The sequence below is a fragment of the Dreissena polymorpha genome, chromosome 8 (genome assembly GCF_020536995.1).
Source record: "Dreissena polymorpha isolate Duluth1 chromosome 8, UMN_Dpol_1.0, whole genome shotgun sequence".
NCBI classification, from domain to species: domain Eukaryota; kingdom Metazoa; phylum Mollusca; class Bivalvia; order Myida; family Dreissenidae; genus Dreissena; species Dreissena polymorpha.
This window is the reverse complement of record NC_068362.1, coordinates 21,375,293-21,400,995: the sequence shown is the minus strand read 5'-3', so window position 1 is coordinate 21,400,995 and position 25,703 is coordinate 21,375,293. Positions and strand designations below refer to the sequence as shown.

The following is a 25,703-nucleotide window of genomic DNA, read 5'->3' as shown; positions in this document are numbered from 1 at the left end:
GTTTTTTTTCTTCAGTACCGTTTTGGTGGCGTGCACGAGTATTCAGGGGCGGTAATCCGGGAGGTATCGATTTCTGGGATTGTCTATAATGTGTGACAAGGAAATGACAAAAACCAATGAGTAAGTATATAGCGTCAAGCATTTAAAAGGCATAAACCAACATGTAATAACCCTCATTAGCAATCAACAAATAACTGAACTTAAACAATTTTGTGCAACAGAAAAACAATATCAGGTTTTGACAAAACATACAACCTGGGCGAATTTTACATCACACCGACTTTACAAAGATCTTTCTGTAACACGAAGAGATACAGGAAGTAATCCATTAACATTTGGACTGACATACAAATTATTCAACCAAAATGTATTTGTCTTTTTTTTCACAACATTTATACTGACAACCTATCCAATGTTGAAATAAACAAGAGCACCGCTGTTGCACTTGGAGTCCTAAGGGGGGTAAAGGCTGGAAAATCACACCAAAACCTGTTCCGGAGACATATTCTAAGACTACGTATACACTCGGTATTGTTTTTCAGTGACATTTTGACATAAATTTGCATCAATCTCGATAATGAACCTAATGCATGTCTTTATTTCATCAGTATTTATTACTATTGTTTACTTTTAAAGCCTTTTACTGTTATATGATATCATGCTGGAAAACACCTGGAGATCACTGTCTCCTTTTATACCTCTATTTGCACAAACAACCTTTACATTGTTGTGATACCTCTTCTCAACATTTTCCAGCACTATAACTGCCGCGTGAAGATGTCCACTACAGTATAACGTAGAAGCCTTTAACTGTTAAAATTGCCCGCCAAATTTGGACCGACACTGCTATCTGCCTTCGCCTTCAACCCCGTGCAGTCAGATCTACTCAGGATAACACTACCTTGCCTTATTTTTCCTGTTTGGATATCTTGCTGAGTTCAAGTTAAATCAAGTATTCAGCTGAAAACACAAAAATGATAATAATATTACGCTTTCTTTCCTGGAACAATGTTGTTGTGATAGACCCTGCGTGAAAAACAGCAGGGAATCTGTATTTAAGTGACCTCAATATTATGCGTCAACTAAGTGTGCATTTTTAGGTGCTGTTGAAATGGGTCTATAGCTCTGCCTGAACTTCTGTCAAATTGGTTTACAAGTCCGGCTGAAGTGACAGGCCATCAAAAACTGCACAGTATGACTGATTCGGAGACGGTTCTCAACACTTTCCCAATTGTGTTGAGAGGATCGGTGTCGTTGCAGGTTAGTACGCTGTTATTTTCAATAAAATCTATTGTAAAATGATTTCTTTGATATCCTGGCACACTTTTGTCACCAAAATTAGGAAAACTGTTTTTTTTACAATTACTGCAGCTCTGAAACCACATTTTGTGGCGATAACTTTGACAGTGTGCCCGACAATGTGATGCCGGCGTGGTGACTTATCCATTTGAAGCAAATAAAGCAACAAAGACTAATGACAGCTTACTCTAATTGTATCTCACTTACATTAGTTGGCACCGTAATGGGTAAATTTGCACAAAAAAACTTTTTGTTTTCTCAGATTACATGGAATTGAGCACCCGGGCCAGACTGACACTTTCTGGAGCCTGTCCAAGACGGAACTCGAGCAGAGGTATCATAGGTCCAGGTGTGACAGAAGACTTAAAGCTCATGTTTGACGATGACTTTTTGAGTCAGGAAGTAAAGTGTGTTGTTTTTCCATGCAAGCAAGCCTTTTTGTTGGGTCAAACGACATTAGAAATGCTGCTTCTACATGGATTTTACCTAAAATGTGCCAAAAAAAACAAGAGCACCGCCTTGCGGGTGCAGACCGCTCATCTATTTTTTTTTTTAAAGGTGAAGGGACCTACCTCAATTTCAATCACAAATGAGGGAGGGGTGGAGTGGAGAGGGTGTATAGTGTGGGGGTGTGGTCATTTATAACATTATCTTCCAAAAATGAAAAAAAAAAAAAAAACATGTTTAAAAAATAAAAATTGGAGGGGGGGGGGGTTTGGGGCGGGCTATAGTGTGAGGGTGTGGTGGTCATTTATTAGATGATCTTTAAAAACAAAAAAAATGGGGGGGGGGGAGTGGGGGATGGTTTGGGTGGAGTCTATAGTGGTATGTCAGGTAAGTGTTGTTTTGTCAAAGTATCAATCAAATCTAATCATAAATAAAAAAGTTATGGCAATTTTAGCAAAATTTAATAATTTGACCTTACGAGTCAAGGTCATTCAAAGGTCAAGGTGAAATTCAACTTGCAAGGTACAGTACCCTCATGATAGCATGAAAGTATTTAATGTTTGAAAGCAATAGCCTTGATACTTTAGAAGTAAAGTGGATCTAAACACAAAATTTAACCACATATTCAAAGTTACTTTAAGTCAAAAAAAGGGTCATAATTCCGTAAAAATGACACTCAGAGTTATGCAACTTGTCCTTTACTGTCCACTTATGATAGTTTGCAAGTGTTCCAAGTATGAAAGCAATATCTATGAAACTTTAGGGGTAAAGTGGACCAAAACACAAAACTTAACCAAATTTTTAATTTTCTAAGTATAAAGGGCCCATAATTCCATCAAAATGCCAGTCAGAGTTACATAACATTGCCTGCAGAGTCCCCTTATGATAGTTAGTAAGTGTTGCAAGTATGAAAGCAATAGCTTTGATACTTTAGGAATAAAGTGGACCTAAACACAAAACTTCACCAAATTTTCAATTTTCTTAGTATAAAAAGGGCACATAATTCTGTCAAAATGCCAGTCAGAGTTACATAACTTTGCCTGCACAGTCCCCTTACAGTACAGCCAAAGCGGAACAAACGTATTTCGCGATCCGCGGCGGCAAGGCGAAACGAGTCAATGCCGCGTCAGTCGTTGAAGCCGCGTCAGTATGCGGCGGCAAGTCGCATTTCGCCGCAAAACTTCGCATCTGTCCGCAGAGGCATGCCATGATCCGCGACATGATGCCGAGTCGATGCGCATCATGAAATAAAAAATCTTTAAAAAATTATTAGTTAAATGTAGTTAACAAATTTTGAAAGAACAATTATATAATAATTAAAATCATAATAAATTTATTGTGCGCGGATTGTATTAGCATATACATGTAAGCATAGTTAATGTGTCTGGCCAATTAAGTTTGTTTCCCACCTGTAGTGTATGTATTTCACACATAAACAAGGTCACGTAAAAATTTTTTCGCACATACAAGTGGTCAAGGCTCCAGCATATGGTGGATTTATAAATTAATTGCATGTTGATTTTGCTATTATATTTAAGCTGAGAAAATTAGCAGTTTGAAGCCACATCAATAATCAAGACGGTGACGACGTATTTGTTGTTTTGTTAATTATCAGCTTATTATAACTATTGTTTGAATATGCATTTATAAAACACGTTTTATTTTGTTCATATTGTACAGTTAATATGGCTACTCAGTGTTCATTCTAGAAATCGAAAAGTAGGGGGGAATTTCCCCCCTCACTTTGAAAAATAGGGGGGATTTTTCACAAATGAGGGGGAATTGATCAAGTACCATTTATATGTTTTCATTTTCGTTTTAATGTTTATTTGTTTTAACTTCTACATTACTTAAAACAGTCAAGTCAGTGAAATACCATTGTAACTGCTGTTAAATATAACTGCACTTTCCATAGTATATTGCTGACTTAAATAAAAACAAAGGATTATGAAAATAATTGTTCACATGATATTTCTGTATCATTTAAAACAATAAAAAAAAAATACTGATTGTCTATCATGATATGATATGAATGATGATATGATATTAAAACCTAAGTCATGTAAGTGTCTTAATTAATGTATAGAATTAAGTTTTTACATTCCAGTATCAAAGGACAATTTTCTTCCTTAATCATTCACGAGTCGCATCCCTTTATTTTTTAAACGAAATTTCTTATTTTTTAATTAACCCAAGTATCATTTTAAACGAAAATTCTTTAAAGTTTATTAACCCGTGAATCGAAGAGTTAATTCCCTTTGATTTCCGGTGTTTTTCTCAATAAATACGCGAAGCAGAATTTAACAGTTTAAAAAACCCGTAACGGATATCGAGTGCGCGAATTTTCTCGCACACATGCTGCAGATGTGCGCGATCTTTGAAAAAATAGCGCGAATCGCGCAATCGCGCGGTCTAGAATGAACACTGGCTACTAATTACCCAATAATCCCGTATATTCCAGTTTTAAAGCAAATGTTGGTAAATATTTACGATACACAAACATTCTTGATATTTCCTTAAGTATCAAATACATTTTGGAATTTGTTACTATTTATAGAGATGATGACATAACGTCTAATCGTGCGTTTTTTTTTCCCACTGAACACGCGATTTACGCCTGACGTGATGTTCATGTAATTATTCAACATAAAATACACCCAAACTTTCCACGACGTTCTACATGTCTGCATAATTTTCAAACGCTTTTTATGAAACAAAGGATATTTTAGCACTGTTTATTTGACGCTAGAATTTGCCAAGGTCGCGTTAGCATTACAATTCGGAAGTGTGTTTCAGATTACAAATTTAATAATGATAATCGAACGAAACATTAACAGTTGCACGTAATTAAGTCTATGCTACACATACATGTATGAACATGTAGGTGGATATCTTTTCACCAAATCCGCCGCGTACGTATGCGGCGGATTAACTACCCGAAAGTACGCGAGGTTAATACAGACTCGGCGTCTTTGCGCGGATCGATGCCGGGTGCCACGGCGATACGCCGCGTGAACACTCGATTCAGCCCCCGTGTACTAATAATCTGGCCGTGGCGTAGCCGCGGATTATGTTTGTGCCGCGTTGGCTGTACTGTATGATAGTTAATTAGTGTTGCAAGTATGAAAGCAATAGCTTTGATACTTAAAGATCAACGGACCCGATTAAAAAATCCTGAAATACACCAATATTATGGGAGATTATAACGTTTAAATGCATTTCCATATCATAATTCGATTTAAACCATCGTATTCAGCGAGTATACAGCCGATAACTATGCAGATTTTTCGCACTTCGTGATCGAGTCGACATTTTTGTTTCAACCGGAAGTGACGTATGAGTTAACCACTTGCTACGAGTTCATAACAAAGGAAACGGTATCAGCTTTTGTCTTTTTAAAGTTCGTCATATAACGTGTTTTTATTTTTCATAGTACACATCCACAGGACATCGCATCTTGACTGTTTAAGTATTTAATTATAATTTAATCAGGCAAATATAATTGACACATTGAAAAGATATAATTATTCCCTGAAACTGATCGACGTACGAATGCCAGTCCAAATTTACTAACCGTTCAAGTTCAACACTTCAACAACGTACTAGTTGAAATAAATAATGTTGATTTGAAATGAATAATTCTTACGTAAATGGTCGTGTCATTTAATACTAAATGACCGAGAATAGATGTTTTATTTCTTTTGCTAGTATCCTGACATGGCCATTTTGTTGAAACCCGATGTGTTCCCTGCACACGATTTTTTATTTATGGTAAATTGATCTCATTTATGTCGACATTCACTTCAAAGTTTGAATGATCTCATTTCTGTTGTTTTTTAATAAATATTTTTTAATAATTAGTCTTGATTTTATATAAATATGACGCAATTGAATTTTTCTAAACTCTCCACGAGCGAGGTGACTTAATATTATTAATGAGAAATAGCATGTCAAATTTTTACTCTCGATGTTTTTGAAATGGAGAAAACATTCCAACACAACAATATATATGTAGCATACAAGTTTATTGCAACATCTAAAAATATAAATTACCACAGACACAACAACAGAACAACTTGTAACCTGACGACAAGTTTTAGAAAACTGGACGGAATAAGTAAATGAGCTTTACTAGCACAATGTTGCAATACAACTTGTCATGGAGTCAAATTAAGTACCTTTAACAAAATGACTTTTAAAACATCTTTTACAGACCAATACTATCACACAAAAAACACTACATGGTCCCAACATTTAAAAATAAAGGTGTTGACATTAACATTTTTATACTAACAGTATAGCACACAATGGGAAAACTATTATTACAGCATATTTGTCAAAATAATACATTCACATTTTTCAAAAAAATAATTGTAGTTGCTATGTTAATTTGAAACAATACGTGATCAGTGCTTCAGCTAGGTTCTAATTTGTCAAAAGGGCACATTCGTAGACATTGTCATATAAAACTTGGGGCATATCATGTTTTCACGTCGAGTCTGCACAGTCTTATCAGGGACACAGGCTAATATGGGATGAGATATTTTGCGCACGCTTTGTCCCATCTTTCCAGCGCGAGGGTTTTTTTAATTAATTACAAACATATATGGCACATGCTAATCTGGGATGACACCTTACGCACGTACACTAAACCCAGCTGGAGCAATACATGACAAATGGCATGCCAAGTTGTTTCCAATTACTGTAATTAATTAAACCTAGAGCGGTGCAACTGCACTGCTTCATTCTTTAAAATTTTCTTCGCAGATGATGCTAATGGTGGTGGAGAGAACAGAATGGAAGAAGATGCCTGCTTAGCAATCCGGGTGCTCTTGAACTGTTGTTTTAATTGCAGCAATTCAACCATGAGCTCTGTGACATAATCTGAAAAAAGCATCAACAATTTATTTTTTACTACTTGGTTAAACTATGCACATTGAACAAATAAATAAAAATACACATATTATGCATAAAAAACAACAACAACAGTCAACTTAGTCAGTTTCACTGTTAGGTTTTTGTATATTATATATTAGAATGCCAATTTTCTATTTTGCTTAGAAGGACCATTACCATAATTGCAGGCCTCTTTGACAGGTTTCACGACATGGTGTCCCGCCTTGTACTTTGGATACGAAATCCTGTAGCGCTTTTCGCCGTTCTTCGTCTCTGCATGTTTCCTGTGCGCATTAGAAACGGAATGCAGGGCTGCCAGATGCAATCTGGATTACAAAAAATAGCCTTTAATCACAAATTATATCAACAATTACTATTTCATATAACAACAAGGCTTGTCACCATAGGATGACATATGCCCCCTTTTTCCAAATTTGTCTAAACCTAAACGCAAAGTGTTTTTCCACATTTTTCGAAACCTAAACGCAAAGTGTGACGAAATTTCAGACAGACAGACAGACGGACAGTGAGATCACTATATGCCCACCTTCACGGGCATAAAAAGGAACTAAAATCATTTTCACAACTAATGCATATTTATTATGGACATATGCTCATGGGCACTTGATGGTTTATGAACTGCAAATGACAATGTTTATTAGTCAACTAGGATATTAATTTTACTTGAATTAAAGATCATATTTTTGGTTGTTAGAATTTCCGCAACCAATGCCGAATGTAAAAAAACCCAAACCGCATCATAATCAAATGTTGTTCTCATTAAACTTGCACAAATATTTATCAATCGTGTAGGAAATAAACTAATTTTTGCCTTAAAGTTGTAGTTTTATAAATTATTACCACTGGACTATGAAAGACAAAAACAACATGCCTGCGCTAGCTCTTCTGAAGATATAATATTAATCGATCACAATTCATACCTCACCTTTGACCTAGTGACCTGAAAATCAATAGGGGTCATCTGCGAGTCACGATCAATGTACCTATAAAGTGTCATGATCCTAGGCAAAAGCGTGCTTGAGTTATCATCCAAAAATCATTTAACTATTTCGGGTCACCTTGACCTTGACCTTTGACCTTGTGACCTCAAAATCAATAGGGGTCATCTGCGAGTCATGATCAATCTACCTATGAAGTTTCATGATCCTAGGCATATGCGTCCTTGAGTTATCATCCGAAAACCATTTTACTATTTCGGGTCACCATAACCTTGACCTTTGACCTAGTGACCTCAAAATCAATAGGGGTCATCTGCGATTCGTTATCAATCTACCCATTAAGTTTCATGATCCTAGGCGTATGCGTTCTTGAGTTATCATCCGGAAACCATTTTACTATTTGGGGTCACCGTGACCTTGACCTTTGACCTAGTGACCTCAAAATCAATAGGGGTCAACTGCAAGTCATGATGTATTCTAAAAACACTGTATTGTGTGAATTGAGAATAAGACATCAAACAGGGAATGGACATCATTTTGGTGATTTTCTCAAACAAAACTATTCATTTCATGATCTACATTTATTTTTGCAATATAGTATAAGTATCTTTAATTAAAGCTTTATACCGGTAAGCAATTTTCCATGACTATTTCATTAAAAATGGTTGTTGTTTTTTTTCATTTTAACTGTATTTTAAAACTGTGTCCATGTGCAGCATTATAGCTCATTTCATGAGGATTTGTTTTTTAAATAATAAAAAAATCAAGTTTTGAAGAAATCTATTTAAATGATGCCAGTATTTATGCAAGTATCTGTTTTAATTATAATTTGTCAAACTAAATAAATACAATATATCAAAAAAATATCCCAATTAAAATAATACAGTGTTTAAATTAAAAGAAAGCATAAAGACAAGAGACAAGAATAAAAGTGTAGATTGTTGTTCTAAATTAAAATGTTATTTATATTTTTTGCTGTTGTTCAAAATTAAAATGTTATTTATATTTTTTGCAATTTATTTCCTATTCTATTTATAAATACTGTTCTATCTACTAGTGCAGTATGTTGTATATTCAGTTGTTATGATTACTGCAGTCTGATAATCTGCTTGTTTTATTACTGTCTGTGCCAAATACAATTGATAACAGTAGATCACTGATAACAATACTTGACTTTACAGAAACAAAGAGGACCATCTATTTTATGACACCAGCTTGATTTATGGCAGCTGTAGGGTGGTAATACACCACAACTTGGTACCTTGTTGGCATGGTGATTTGCAAAAATTCAGCTAGTTTAGTGACCAACTTATTTTGTACAGAAACCACCTAATTGAAGCAACTTTATAAATAAAATATAAAAATGATAACCCGAAAAAAGCTTATTTAATTTTACACATATTATAATGCTGTCATTTATTTTCTACAAGATTTGTAACACAAAATTGTAAAATAAAGTAAACTTTGTATTCATAATAGTAAAACTACATGTTTTTCTTTTTTCCACTTCAGAAATTAATCAAACAACACATCTTTAGTACATTGAATGCTATAATGAAATCTCAAAATGGCTAAAGCCCATAAGGAGCAAAATGAGTTTATTACACTGAAAACTGTTTCCAATGCAATTAATGCATGTAACAATATTAATTTGAAAATATAACATTTATTCAGTCTTAAATTATAAGCCAGACATCCCGGGTCTGGTAAGATGTTATTTGGGCTTCTAGAAATTAATAATTTATATAGTCAGGCTATTGGATTTTTCTCCTGTTTCTAATATAGAACAATGATTTTGGCTAAATATATTACCCTGAAGACTGAAATTGAACTGTTATTTAAATTATCATGGCACTACCAGTAGCCTAAATAGCCATCAGCTACTAAGTACTAGAATCAGTTGCTGTTCAATTTATGAAAACACAAAAAAATCAAGATGCATTTTATGATTCACACTACACGAAGAATAAATGGTATATAAATAATAAAACACCTGTCGGCTACTAATTCAAATTTCTTTTTTATTCTTTTAACAGTTAAATGGCACACTATTTCTAACTTATCATCTCTTTTTCTAAACCAGCATTAATACATTATTGGAAGTCTGAATGTATTTACTAAAAAGCCCTTGCGTTTTCACATTTTAAACAATAAAAAGATAAGCAACACATTATTAATTGAATTTTTGGTAAATAGGTAGAAAATATGGCTTGTCAGCAACTGCTTTACATTAGAACTTGAGCTAAATTAACCGTGGTGGAAAACAGTAAGAGGTCACGGTGGTGTAGTGGATGCGGTGTCCGTCTAGCGATCGGGAGTTCCTGGGTTCGCTCCCTACTCAGGGAGCTTTCTCATTATCTCCTCCATAGACACCAAGTACTGGTTCTTCCCAGGAAATGGACTCAACAGTGTCCACTGCTTGAAATGCTAATTGTGTCGACGAATTATGGAGGTTTCGGCGAAACACCAGTTCGGCGAATTGATTATAAATAGTAGGTGTTAAACCGGTTCGGCGAAATGATTTATAGTTGATCACGCCTTTACATAACTACTTAATAGGTGTGAATAGATCGATGTACGGCATTGCTATCACATCCAAATTGTATATTTTAATTAGCGATATTGTTTCACACTTATTATAAAGAACGCTTGGCTCAAGTGAGGCTGTCAAATTTCAACACCTGAAAACAGCTCACAGTTTGGTATCTAGTGATGAATGTCATATTATGCTGACTTCTATAAATGGTCGACATGGTCACTTATGTTTGTTCAAGCTATCATGGCGAATGAATATCCTTGTATAAAATGCATGAAAAATGTGACTCGGCGTATGCACGCCGTAAGTTGTGACGGTTGTGGTCGGTGGCAACATCGTTAATGCGACACCGGTATTACATCTGAGCAGTACCGCTTGATGTCAAGTGGACAACTGACCATGGAGTGGTCTTGTGTGGATTGTAATTTGGACAGTGAGGTTCGTCAATTGTCGTCAACAACAGTGTATGACGAAATACCCCCTGATACAAGTATCCCTAATTCTCCAATCCGGGAACTGTCCCAAACACTGTTCGATCTGATGGTTCGATCTGTCGTTGCATATATAATGGTGAATTGCATAAGTAAATAAGGTAATTATGACTATTTTTTATGTATAATCACTTGCAAGTAAATTTGTGAATATGAACATGTTGAACAATCGTTAAAAGGTATTTCAATAAAATATTACACTGCACACTGTTTTTCCTTTGTTTTATTCACACAATTAAATACTCATGCATACTGTTTAATTGCTCCTCGTGCGCTGATTTGAGCAATCAACTACAATAGTAATTGATCTGCTGATGGGCAACACAATAGTGTTTGCTAACACTTCGCCGACAATTTGAATGTGATAGCAATGTTGTACATCGATCTATTCACACCTATTAAGTAGTTATGTAAAGGCGTGATCAACCATAAATCATTTCGCCGAACCGGTTTAACACCTACTATTTATAATCAATTCGCCGAACTCAGGTGTTTCGCCGAAACCTCCAGTAACCGTGTCGACTAGCAGTATATTTAGATAGATACACATTTGTATTAAGATCGAAATGTGTCGATTTCAAACTGATGCCTGTCAAAACACTTACAATAAATAATTAGATCTTGCCGTACTGCCAAAGTCAGTTTGGTTACTAGCTGCCAACTATTCTAACTACATACAATGATTTTTAATTCAAAAGTATTTTTTACATTGTCAGTGTTTGAGCTTTTTGAAATAACATAGAACTTGTGGTATTAAGATGCATATCTGATCATTGACCTTATTAATTAAGTTCTTACCGTTTTGCGATTTCTCTTGGCAAAAGCACCATAGTTGTCACGTTTCCGTTTGGGGGCTCCTAACTCGTCTGGCCTTAGGGCTTTCCGCTGTAATGCCTTGAAGTTGTCCGTGTCAAGGAACAAAGTTGGCACTGCATCAGGATGCAGCGACAGTCTCATCCCAAAGCCCGCACTCGCCATCACGATCGGGGGGGTGGACAAAGCACTTATCCTCAAAATGTTTTATGCAGAGTTTTGCATATTTGCTTGGCGTAAAGTCCACCACCTTTCCGTCGATAATCCTTCGTGAATTCACGGCTAGAATCCATTTCCGCTTAATACTTTCGTCCTTTGAGAAGCCGAAGAATCCTTTCTTCTCCGTTTGCTTTTCAGAACAAGCATTGCAGCCAAACGCTGCACATTGAACCATCTTATAAATCAGTAAATCCTCAATGTCATGTAAAAGTTCGACTCGTAATCAACACAAAAGAGATTATAAATTAAGTATATGCAAGTGAATGATCAACACAGTCTTGTAATCCTTGAAGTTTTGAGGGAAATTTGCATGCTTCAGTGCATACTGTACATAACATGGGAATATTCGTCATGCGCAGTGGTGCACACATACGTCATCGGGGTAAAATAGCGGCGGAAATTGCCGAACGCGTTACGGAAATTCCCGATCATCAAAATCATCCGTTTTTTTAGCTCTAACTTTTTTTTTTAATTTTATTTTTTTACTTTGTTGTTATAATATGGTATTACTTTATAAAATATGAACAGTTAGTCAGATTTCTTCTGTTGACCTTTAAGTTAAGGAATAAAATGGACCTAAACACAAAACTTAACCAAAATTTTCAATTTTCTAAGTGTAAAAAGGGCACATAATTCTGTCAAAATGCAAGCCAGAGTTATATAACTTTGCCTGCCCAGTCCCCTCATGATAGTTAGTAAGTGAACCAAGTTTAAATGCAATAGCATTGATACTTTATGTTACATCTGCTTTGCCTATTAGAATCAAAAGTGATGCCTTGTATGGAGTCTAAGTGCTGCATGTATGATGTAACCAAGGTCGGCTTTTTTACCTTAATTTTTGACGCGAAACGCCGGGGATGCGTATTCTTAAAACAGCGGCATTGATCCAAATAAAGTTAACCTAAATTTGACCACAGGCATACGCATAGCCTCAGCCAGGCTGTTCTGTGTTTTACATATATATGCACGATAGCGTAATATACGTATAGCTTACACGGGAAGGGCACCACCGCATAGGAAGTCATGGTGTTTTCCTTACGCGCGATTTCTTCATAAAGCGTGCAAACAAAGCTAAAATGGCTAGATACATGGCTGTATGCGCATTTTTGTAAAAATTCCATTAAATTATTATAAATAAAGGATATTATACAAAATATGAGCGCATACACTAGGAATTAGACAAATACAATACAAAACAATTAACAAGGGCTGTTTGTAAAACATGCATGCCCCCCATATGGGCTGTCCGTTGTAGTGGCAGCCATTGTGTGAATACAATTTTTGTCACTGTGACCTTGACCTTTGACCTAGTGACCTGAAAATCAATAGGGGTCATCTGCGGGTCACGATCAATGTACCTATGAAGTGTCATGATCCTAGGCAAAAGCGTTCTTGAGTTATCATCTGAAAATCATTTTACTATTTCAGGTCACCGTGACCTTGACCTTTGACCTTGTAACCTCAAAATCAATAGGGGTAATCTGCAAGTCATGATCAATCTACCTATGAAGTTTCATGATCCTAGGCATATGCGTTCTTGAGTTATCATCCGGAAACCATTTTACTATTTCGGGTCACTGTGACCTTGACCTTTGACCTAGTGACCTCAAAATCAATAGGGGTCATCTGCGAGTCATGATCAATCTACCCATGAAGTTTCATGATCCTAGGCGTATGCATTCTTGAGTTATCATCCGGAAACCATTTTACTATTTCGGGTCACCGTGACCTTGACCTTTGACCTAGTGACCTCAAAATCAACAGGGGTCATCTGCAAGTCATGATCAATCTACCCATGAAGTTTCATGATCCTAGGCGTATGCGTTCTTGAGTTATCATTCAAAAACCATTTTACTATTTCTGGTCACCGTGACCTTGACCTTTGACCTAGTGACCTCAAAATCAATAGGGGTCATCTGCGAGTCATGATCAATGTACCTATGAAGTTTCATGATCCTAGGCCAAAGCGTTCTTGAGTTATTGTCTGACAACCACCTGGTGGACGGACAGACCGACGGACAGACCGACCGACAGACCGACATGAGCAAAGCAATATACCCCCTCTTCTTCGAAGGGGGGCATAAAAATTGTATTTTATAAAAAGACAAAGTCGATAATGGAGACATCATTATATATTTTAGGTCAACAAATTGCAAAAGAAAACCCTTTGGGGGCCCAATGTGGGAAGGGGAAAACTAATTATCCAGACGGAGGGAACAAATTCTACAAGATCTGCAGTAAAACATGGAGACGTTTGCTTCCATTGCAAAATCGGTTGCAGATATGAACAAGAAAATAATAAGTCTAAACAAGAGCACCGCATAACAGGGGCCACGCTTGGCTGCGAAAGCTTGTAAGAATTTTCTTTTTTTTAGAGGTGACGATTACCTTGACCTTTGACCTAGTGAACCAACAAGAGATGTGTTTGTCAGAAACACAATGCCCCCTACTGCGCCACTTTGAAATAAAATTTATAATTATCATTTGGCAGGTATAGACATCATCTCCGTTTAAAGCTTTATTACTTCCCTGGGATTTTGTCCAATCCAACTGGGAGGGGGGGTCTGTAGATAGTTAAAAAATGACCAAGTCAGACATCATTGACAACCAAGGCCTGTGGTTTATCAAAGAGATCATAGCCAGAGTTAATTATGTATGTATAGACATAAGTCCACTGGAATTTAATGAAAACTAGCATTCACAAATTAGAACAGGTAAGACATGATTATCATATCAAGACAATGCCCCTTATTGTGCTGCTTTGAAATAAAATTGCTATTTATCATTTGGCAGGTATAGAAATCATTTCCCTTTAAAGTTTATTACTTCCCTTGAATTTGTCCAATCCAACCGGGGGGGGGGGGGGGTCTCACAGTCAATTATGACCATGTCAGTATGTAATGAACATAAAAGAAATGATAATTATATAATTTAAAAAAAACCTTTGACAAATCAATCATTTGAGTTATAAATAATCAAAATAATAAATCTGTACAGTAACTGTGAAAAGAACTTCAATTCTTGGTAAGGAAATATATAAAATGAGATTTATAATTATATAAATTACTTCCCTTAAAAATGATTGTCTCTAACAAATCTCTATTTTTAATAGCAAATAATTAAAAGTCACTACCGTGACTGTGATTTACCACTCGAAATGTGCAGCTCCATGAGATACACATGCATGCCAAATATATTAAGTGGCTATGTTCAATATTGAATAATTATCTCCCTTTTTAAAGCGTATTACATCCCTTAAATTTGTATATTTTACCGTAGACCATAAAGGATGACCTTGACCTTTTACCACAATGTGTTTGTCAGAAACACAATGCCGCCTACTGCGCCGCATTGATTTATTTAACAAAAATATACATGTGGGCAGGTCAGATAACTATGTCCATTTAAAGCTGATTACTTCCCTTGACTTTGTTTTTTCGACCCTAGACCTTGAAGGATGATGTTCACCTTGAAATTTTACCACCTCAAAATGTGCAGCTCCATGAGATACACATGCATGCCAAATATCAAGGTGCTATCTTCAATATTTAAAAAGTTATAGCCGATGTTAAGGTTTTAGCACGACGCCTACGGCAAACTACGAGCTGGCTATGACAATAGCTCGGGCTTTCTCCGAAAACAGCCTCGCTAAAAATGACGTAAACACCTTGAAAAGGAAAAAAGAGGAGGAGAACTCCGATGAACTATCAGATCAACACCAAGGGCCAACAAACCCCAAGAAAATAATGTCTGAATCAGATTCGGAGAGTGAAGATGACCTTGAACGATTTCTTAACAATCCCCCACAGGACGTGACACAGTCCGTCAAGGAAGTGGAAGAATTTTGGGAAGATTTAGACGATTTCTACGCAGAAATGAATGACCTGGGTGACCCAGTCTCCGTAGTCTGCAACAGGTCAATATAGAACGTTAAATGATAAAATAAAGGAGATAAAGTCAAGAAATAAACGGCCCCAATATGTAGAATTTCTACAAATTCTGCGTGTTGAGGAATTTTTGTGGAGACAACTTCGCTCGACAACAAGGGCTAACGACTTCATGCTACAAAAGAACCATGGAACACTGACACAGGCAGCAGTGCCTATTGTTAAGGCCCTTGATCACGTCCAACAATCTGTGTCTAAGGACAAAGTCTTGAAAGGCCACCTATCAGATGCGTTCAAGCTATTGATATATGGCATTGCGCAACATGTTGCAGTACGCCGGGAGAAATTGAAAAGCAAAATGCTGCTCAGGTATAAATACCTTGGAAATCTGGAACCGTCTGCAGAAAAACTCTTCTACAAAATTCAAGAAAATTTAAAATTCTTTGAATCCACAAAGCTATTGTCAATGTGATAACAAACGCCGGCACAATCAAAAGGCCTTGTTTAGGACAATCAAACAAAATGCCAAACAATCAAAAATGGGACCTGCCAAACAATCAAAAATGCGATCACCGTGGCGGATACCCTCAAAAGAAACAGGGCCAAAACCAGTATGGAAGGAAATTCCATTGCAAACCCCAACAAAAAGTAAATATAAGTCATCAAACTTGTACATTGACCAACACAAAAGAAAATTGTGTTGCTGGAAAGACTAAAATGACTTTTAAAAACTGGGAAAAGCTCAGCGAAGATAGGTGGATTTTACAAACAATTCAAGGGTACAGACTTGAAGTGAACATACCACCTTTGCAAAAGCAGGGTTTAAAGCCTTACAATTTTAAACGTAAAGAAGAAAACCTCATCCAATCTGAAATAGTTTACATTCAAATATAATTGAACAAGAGATGTGTTCGTCAAAAACACAATGCTCCCTATTGCGCCGCTTTGAAGTATATTAAAAAAAAATTGACCTTCGACCTTGAAGGATGACCTTGACCTTGAACTTCCACCACTCAAAATGTGCAGCTTCATGAGAACGCCGCTTAAAAAAAAATAATTGACCTTTGACCTTGAAGGATGACCTCCACCTTGAACTTCCACCACTCAAAATGTGCAGCTTCATGAGATACACATGCATGCCAAATATCAAGTTTCTATCTACCAGGGGCATAAAAAGTAAACAAAAAAACCGGAACAGGGTAAGTTTATATCAAATAATTATATTTCACCGTCCAAAACCAAACAATAATATAACAATCATTCTAAATCTAAAATAATTCAATCTTGAATACACTAATAAGATACACTTCAAAATGGAAACACTTTCAACTGAAATTGCAGCAATAAGAAGAAACTGTTGGTTTGGATCTGTGGATCTGGCCTATGCTTTCTATTCAATTTCTGTTGGTTTAAAGACCAAAAGTACCAATTTTGTGCACTGGTTATGGGCCTTTCAAGTAGCTCACCTATATTTTCAAAGGTTCTGAAACCAGCATTTGCTCATTTACGTGCACAAGTTCATGTAAGTTCCGCATGCATCGATGACTATAAGTGCTTACAGGGCAATACAAAAGAACAATGTATTAAAACAAGAGCAAAGCATAATGGGGGCCATGCTCTGCTGCAGGTGCAGTTGTGAGATTTTTATATTTTTATTAGAGGTCACAGAAACCTTGACCTTTGACATAGTGACCCAAAAATGGGTGTGGCATGTAGAGCTAATCAAGGAGTTGAACTGTATTATAGATTGTACTGAAATTTTTATCGAGTCGCCGAAGGTTGTTGAGATGCAATGTATGTGATGGAGCGACTACAAACACCACAATACATTAACAGTACTTGTCACATGCGCCCAAAACAGTGCAATAACAAATGTGTCACCAGTTTCTCCATGTCAAAGCATCTAAGACATGTGACTTCCTACAAACATTATTATCAGTGCAGCTGTGGAGAGGACGGTTAAAAAGAGAGACGATCAAACAGCTAAGTAGGCTTGGGTTTTGTGTCGCTTAAGATGCCACACTAAATGCTATTGATCACATCAGGTGGGGGTTTGATTGTTCAGCGATGAAACTGAAGGAAAATATACAGTTCTGTTTAAACCATCAGTCGCAAATAGGTGACTCGGAATGTGGCGACACAGACTTGTCACTTGCTCTGTCCGAACACAACTTAATAGGTGAGGAAGAAAGCTGTATTCAGTCTGAAATGGAGTGTGATGACGCCGTGTTCAGGGGTCGACAAATCCACTCGCCTGCTCGTATTTACGAGTAGAAATCGACACCGGACAAGTGAATATTCAGGCAGCGCTTGTCCTGCAGGGCGAGTGGCATTTCTGTCCGAAAAGATTAAAATTTCAAGTTTTAACACATCTTTACCAAACAAAACAACGTTTAATAGGCGATTTATAAATAAACCGGATGTTGATTATTGCACACTCCGCTAAAATTAGCCATGTTCCTGTTACGCGCCAATACCGGTATGTTCCGTGAATGTAGGCTAGATTGCACTTTATCGGTACGCAGTAGTTTACCACTTGACTATGGACTTTAGCCCCCAGCCCCCAATACTAAAAAAATTATATAGGATAAAAAGGATTATTAGGTGTTGCGTTAGGTGTTGCGCACTTAGCAACGATAAAATGATACGCTTTTCCAATTTTTTTACGTATCGGTAAAGTGTAATAGCCCTTCGTATATTAGATGGAGTGAATAGAAGAGAATATGGCAAATATGTTATTTTGTTTATAAATGAACATTGGAAACTTGTATGTTAGGGTCAATGATCCCAGTGACGTATATTATCTAAAAGTGTTGTTGTTACAGATGAATTTTTTAGCAGTATTAAAAGACCATATACCGTACTGTAAAAAAATCATCTGTAACAACAACAATTTTAGAAAATATACGTCACTTGGATCAATGACCCAAACATACAAGTTTGCAATGTTTATTCATAAACAAAATAACATATTTGCCTTATTATCTCCTATTCACTCTAGCTTATAACAGGTACCGTATATGTCCTTATTGACGCGCACTGCGCGTGTTTTTTCAAGAGCCCTGCACGTTAAATTCGAACCACTTTTACCTATTCCTCATATTTGAACAGTGTAACATTTTCATAACCTGCCATTCACAACATTGTTTAATCTAATCGTATGACATAGTCTGCTGCATACCCGCTACATCACAATGTCCAATTTAAGGCAAATTGTCCGTGGATCCCATTTTATTTTTCATTGACTAAAATATTTCCCCATTAATGACCTGGTATTTCGCGCCTTCATTGCGTCTAGTTGATAAATATTTATAGCGTGACAAACAATACACTCAAATGCTCAATACCATACAGTTGGCGCCATCGGTGTAAAGGGCATGTGCCACTCATGACAACGTCCCTCACTGCTTCCTTGCACCAGAGTTCCATGCAGTCCTAGAGGAATATACATCGACAACATATATATGGATGTGGAAACAGACTATGATAGCGCTGGCCATTAGACAAATATAATTTGTTTGTCTCTTATTTAAGAAAAATAAAATACCCGTCTATATCTCTAACATTTTCATTACCTGCCACTCACAACATTGTTTAATCAAATCGTATGACATAGTCTGCTGCAGACCCATTACATCGCAATGTCCAATTTTACACAAATCGTCACCTGTGCTGACAACAATAATTATTATTTTTGTTGGTTTGTAACCTACGTAGTATACTCGCACGGTAGCATATTTACGCAGAGATCGGAAAATCATTGATACATGTCTTTGTTGTTTTAATGCTTAGGGCCGAGTAATTTTGGCGAATCGGAACTCAACTTGCGTAAAAAAACTTGCTCAATTAACAGTTTAACTCCACCTCCGTTCTCTGCAAAAGATTCGAAGACGGAGCTATGCACGTGCTATAATTAAATTGGCAAATTGACATTGAGGAACAAACACGCGATTGGTTCGGCATGTTGATTGCTAGACAAAGGAAGCCAATTTTGTCGGCGAGAAATTTGTCGCTTTATTGCTTCAGACAGGAAGCGGCTTTCCTTTGATGACGTCAAACTATCAATTTACACAGAATGCAAATTTTTGAAAGACTTTACCTGACTCTTTATTTACAATTCCAGTAAAAAACACTTGCTAACATTTAACTTTGGATTAAATTATCAAAATAAAGCAAATGCGAAGCTGAGAAATATGATTAAATTAATTCGCGTCAGTTCAAATAAGACGTTTTGCGTTGTAAATCAACTAGTTTTCATGACAACAAAACTTAAACAAACAATACCGCAACAACGCGGGGGTCGATATACCTCGATTTATTTCATGAACGATCTCATAAGTCGAAGAGCAAACAAATAATTTGTATAGAGTAGTTTATCTTATATAAGATTTAAACAACGCGCAATGCATTGCAAAATGGTGCGCATTGAATTACGGAAATGATGCACACCTTTTCGTGTTAATTAGAAAAGAGCGCACGGCACACCTTTATCCCGATCTCAGCAAATTACGGTGTCACCGTGTTGCAAACAAAATGGCCGCAGAAACGATGTTTTCAGATGTTATGTGTCACTCTTTAATGGATTATGGGCTACATAAATCTTATCTTATGGTTCTGATAAATTCCGATCAACCCCAGATAAGACGGCCTGCGCGTCTATTAGGGCATGAGCGTCAATAAGGACATATACGGTATACACACAAACGAATTTCGTGACGTCATTGTTGCATCATTGATGACGTGACTGCTACAAGATGAAATATAATTACATTAGCACTTTTGTTAAATCTTTAAATATTTTGCACTGTGCATTCTGATTCTAAAATGTCTCAGCGTGATATTCGGCGCATGTTTGGTCAGGGAGGAGGGGACGCTGAAAAGCGAGAAGTTGAGAAAGCCTCAAAGTCAATTGAAAAGAGAAAGATGTCTCAGCAAGTGTAAGTCTAACTCTTTATTTGAACTATCTATATAGTAACCAGAATGGAAAGGTCATATGTAGTTATAAATATGGTCTGCGCCCTTTCTATCCATTCTGTTTCGTCTTGTCCAATCTATTATAGTGGTCTTGGGGATGGGTGGGGGGTGCAATAAAAACTGCCAAGGCTAGGGAGGGCTATAGCCAATTTTTTAATGATTTCAGGATGGGGATGCAATAAAAATTGCCTAGGCTAGGGAGGGCTGTCGCCAATTTTTTAATGATTACTGTATACGGGATGGGGTTGCAATAAAAACTGCCTAGGCTAGGGAGGGTTATCGCCATTTTTTTAACTATTACAGGATGGGGATGCAATAAAAACTGCCTAGGCTATGGAGGGCAGGGCCCTTGTTTGGCCGTTTTCCGAGCCGAAATTCGGCCCCATTCCCCCCTTAAAATAGTATACTTTTTTCCCCTATTTCAGCAAAAAATTCCCCCCTCCAAAAAACTTTTATACCTATGTTGCCAGCTGGTATAGTGCTATTAACCTTTGATTAAATGTATATTTATGTAAATTACATTCAAATATAGCAATTTTAAGTGTTGAATGGTTGGTGAAAAGATCTTCTAAAATTCCCCTTTTTGCCCAAAACAACGCGAATTCATTCAAATGGGGACAATAGATGCGCAATTCATGACTGTTGCCGTGGATTATTTTATGCAGACATAGAGTTGGACAGAGACACGTACTGAAATATTGCAATGCAAAGAACCCCATTAGGCAGATCAATGGTACCCCACCACACCCTATAAAACAAAAATGAAAATGTATATGTTTTAAGACAGCCAAGAAGGAGTGTTCTTGAGGTGTACCAAGCCATGATAAGATCTGATGACACTGGGCATCACAAGAATATTCTTCTCTTGGCCTAAATTATGCTGAGCATTTCACCAACCACTGCTGAGTGTGAAAGAGGATTTTGTCAGCTTAATCTCATCAAAACTGATAAGAGAACCAGCCTGGAATATGAATCCCTTGCATCTTTATTAAGGATTAAAATTGATGGGTCATCACTCCAGGACTATGAAGCAGGACCAGCTATTTGCTAGAGATGAAACTGATTCAGAAACAGACTAATTTGAAAATGTTATCATAATGATTGTGACAATAAGGAAACAAGAGCACCGCCTTGTGGGTGCAGACCGCTCATCTATTTTCTTTTTAAAGGTGAAGGGACTCTCAATTTCAATCACAAAGGAGGGAGGGGTGGAGTGAAGAGGGGTGTATAGTGTGGGGGCATGGACATTTATTTACATTATCTTCCAAAAATGCGGAAAAAAAATGCAAAAAAAAAATTAAAAAATTCGGGGGTGGGGGGTTGGGTGGGGGTGGGTGGGGGGAGGGGATTCTTGGGTGCGATGGTTGGACGGTATTTCAAAAATAAAATAATAAAAATAAATATTTGTGTTTTTAACCGTTTCAAAAAAAAATGGAAGGGGGTGGGGTGGGGGGGGACCGTAAGGTGTGAGGGTGTGGTGGTCATTTGTGAGATGATCTTTAAAAAATAAAAAAAATTAGGGGGGAGAGGATTCGGGGAGAGGGGGGAGGGCACGGGGGGTGGTTTGGGTGGAGTCTATTGTGGTATTGTCAGGTAAGAGTAGTTTTGTCAAAGTATCAATCAAATCTAATCATAAATAAAGAAGTTATGGCAATTTTAGCAAAATTTAATAATTTGACCTTGAGAGTCAAGGTCATTCAAAGGTCAAGGTAAAATTCAACTTGCCAGGTACATTAACCTCATGATAGCATGAAAGTATTTGAAGTTTGAAAGCAATAGCCATGATACTTTAGAAGTAAAGTGGATCGAAACACAAAATTTAACCATATATTCAAAGTTACTAAGTTAAAAAAGGGCCATAATTCCGTAAAAATGACAACCAGAGTTATGCAACTTGTCCTTTTACTGTACCCTTATGATAGTTTGCGAGTGTTCCAAGTACGAAAGCAATATCTATGATACTTTAGGGGTAAGGTGGACCAAAACACAAAAATTAACCAAATTTTCAATTTTCTAAGTATAAAGGGCCCATAATTCCATCCAAATGCCAGTCAGTAACATAACTTTGCCTGCACAGTCCCCTTATGATAGTTAATAAGTGTTGCAAGTATGAAAGCAATAGCTTTGATACTGTAGGAATAAAGTGGACCTTAACACAAAACTTAACCAAATTTTCAATTTTCTAAGTATAAAAAGGGCACATAATTCTGTCAAAATGCCAGTCAGAGTAACATAACTTTGCCTGCACAGTCCCCTTATGATAGTTAGTAAGTGTTGCAAGTATGAAAGCAATAGCTTTGATACTGTAGGAATAAAGTGGACCTAAACACAAAACTTAACCAAAATTTTCAACTTTCTAAGTAATAAAAGGGCACATTATTCTGTCAAAATGCACGCCAGAGTTATCTAACTTTGCCTGCCCAGTCCCCTCATGATAGTAAGTAAGTGTACCAAGTTTGAATGCAATAGCATTGATACTTTCTGAGAAAAGTGGACCTAAACGCAAAACTTAACCGGACGCTGACGCCAACGCCGACGCCAAGGTGATGGCAATAGCTCATAATTTAAAAAAAAAAAATAGATAAGCTAAAAAGGAAAAACAAACAAGTTATTTTTTGTGTCAAAACAGTTTATTTAGTTAATTGCAGTTCATGAGTTAACAGTTCTACATGAAAACCAATAGAAAATCACAATACAACATATAAATTACTGATTTATTGCATTTTTTTCAATAAATTGCAGGGCAAGTACATATTTGAACAGGGCAAGTGAAAATTCTTAGCTACTCGCCCTGCAGGGCAAGTTGCTGAAAAAAAAAATTGTCGACCCCTGCGTGTTGTACTCTGAAAACACAGCGCACGACGAGAGTATAGTATATCAGTCTACAAATCGCCCTATGGACATTGAAATGGAAGATGATGAGAGGGAGGATGATGATGAAGAAGTCGATGTTGATAGTGATGATGATGAGGTAGAGCAGTATGAAGAGGGGAGAGGAGGAGGAAGGAGATGACATTTATGATGTTGATACAGATGACGCCGAAGTTCACAAAACTGAAAAATCGGGCGTTTAAATAGGGGACGATGTTGTGACTGATGATAGTAATGAGGAACAAGACTCTGAAGTAAAACCGATGGTGAGGATGGGCAAGATTTATACACGTGCATGGCTCCTGGCTTCACAATGTGTTGGGAAAATGTTGACAAACAGGTGATAACGAGACGTCCAACCGAAAAAGTAAACAAGAGCTGTAAGAAGACAGCGCGCTCGACTTTTCGAGTGCTTGACAGTATAACGTAAGCCATCGTGTGGAAATTTTTCATATTCAATATGGTCGAGGTAATATAGTCATATTCTAACTGGAAGAGGACCATAACTGAAACATATTGATTGCTTATGTTTTAAAGAAGTGGTACATTATAGACGATTCTGAGTTCAGGTATATTTTCCACAATCTATTGAACATTTGTAAAGACATAAAACTAAACAAGAGCACCGCATAACGGGTGCCAACGCTCGGCTACAGGTGCAGTTTTGAATAAATGAAAGCTTGTCAGATTTTTTAATTTTTTTAGAGAACACAGTGACCTTGACCTTTGACAGGGCCCAAAAAACATTTTAGGGGAAACGGGTCGCTACCCTCATGAGGGAGAATTTTCGCTGCGTTTCCCTTTTTAGGGGATTTTTTTACTTAGTCTATCATAATTACATTTCTAAATGTTTGCACTATATTCATTTCTTTTTTCATAATTAAGTATGTTTGACAAGATTAAAATGAAATAAAATTGAGATATAATTATCATGAGACACATCTTAAAAAAACAAAAAAAAACAACAAGAGATGTGTTTGTCAATAATACAATGCCCCCTACTGTGCCACTTTGATTTATTAAAAACAAGAGCTGTCACCATAGGATGACTTATGCCCCCTATAAACGCTTGATAGCAGATATGAGCATTTTTCGAAACCTAAAAACAGATTTCGAAACATAAACGCGGACCCTAAGTTCAAGGTCAAGGTCACAGGGGTCAAAATTTGTGTGCGTATGGAAAGGCCTTGTCCGTATACACATGCTTACCAAATATGAAGGTTATATCTCAAGGGACATAGAAGTTATGAGCATTTTTCAAAACCTAAACACAGATTTCGAAACCTAAACGCGGAACCTAAGTTGAAGGTCAAGGTCACAGGCGTACAAATTGTTTTGCGTATGGAAAGGCCTTGTCCATATACACATGCATACCAAATATGAAGGTTATATCTCAAGGGACATAGAAGTTATGAGCATTTTTCGAAACCTAAACGCAGATTTAGAAACCTAAATGTGGACCCTAAGTTGAAGGTCAAGGTCACAGGGGTAAAAATGTGTGAGCGTATGGAAAGGCCTTGTCCGTATACACATGCATACCAAATATGAAGGTTATATCTCAAGGGACATAGAAGTTATGAGCATTTTTCGAAACCTTAACGCTGATTTCGAAACCTAAACGCGGACCCTAAGTTCAAGGTCAAGGTCACAGGGGTAAAAAAAAATGTGCGTATGGAAAGGCCTTGTCCATATACACATGCATACCAAATATGAAGGTTATATCTCAAGGGACATGGAAGTTACATGTGTATGAGCATTTTTTGAAACCTAAACGCAGATTTCCAAACCTAAACGCAGACCCTAAGTTCAAGGTCAAGGTCACAGGGGTACAATTTTTTGTGCGTATGGAAAGGCCTTGTCCATATACACATGCATACCAAATATGAAGGTAATATCTCAAGGGACATAGAAGTTATGAGCATTTTCGAAACCTAAACGTAGATTTCGAAACCTTAACGTGGACCCTAAGTTCAAGGTCAAGGTCACAGGGGTAAAAAAAAATGGGCGTATGGAAAGGCCATGTCCATATACACATGCATACGAAATATGAAGGTTATATCTCAAGGGACATAGAAGTTATGAGCATTTTTCGAAACCTAAACGTTAAGTGTGACGGAAAGACAGACAGACGGACAAAGCGATCACTATATGCCACCTTTTCTTCAAAAAGGGGGCATAAAAATTTCTTTGTGTGAGGGGGGGGAGGAGATGGGGAATAATTTGGGGTGTGGTCATTCATTAGATGATATTTCAAAATAAGAAAAAAAAAGGAAAAAAAAAAATTTTGGGGGGGGGGGGGTTCTTGGGTGGG

At 36.9% G+C, this 25,703-nt stretch overlaps 1 long non-coding RNA gene across 1 annotated transcript; it reads right to left on the bottom strand.

Annotated features, from left to right (window-relative positions):
* Nucleotides 1–5,754: 5,754 nt before the first annotated feature.
* Nucleotides 5,755–7,273, bottom strand: LOC127843181 (uncharacterized). Its single transcript, XR_008032115.1, has 2 exons — nucleotides 6,820–7,273; nucleotides 5,755–6,630 (listed from the first exon to the last, which is right to left on the bottom strand). It is a non-coding gene; the product is annotated as an uncharacterized LOC127843181 (long non-coding RNA).
* Nucleotides 7,274–25,703: the final 18,430 nt, after the last annotated feature.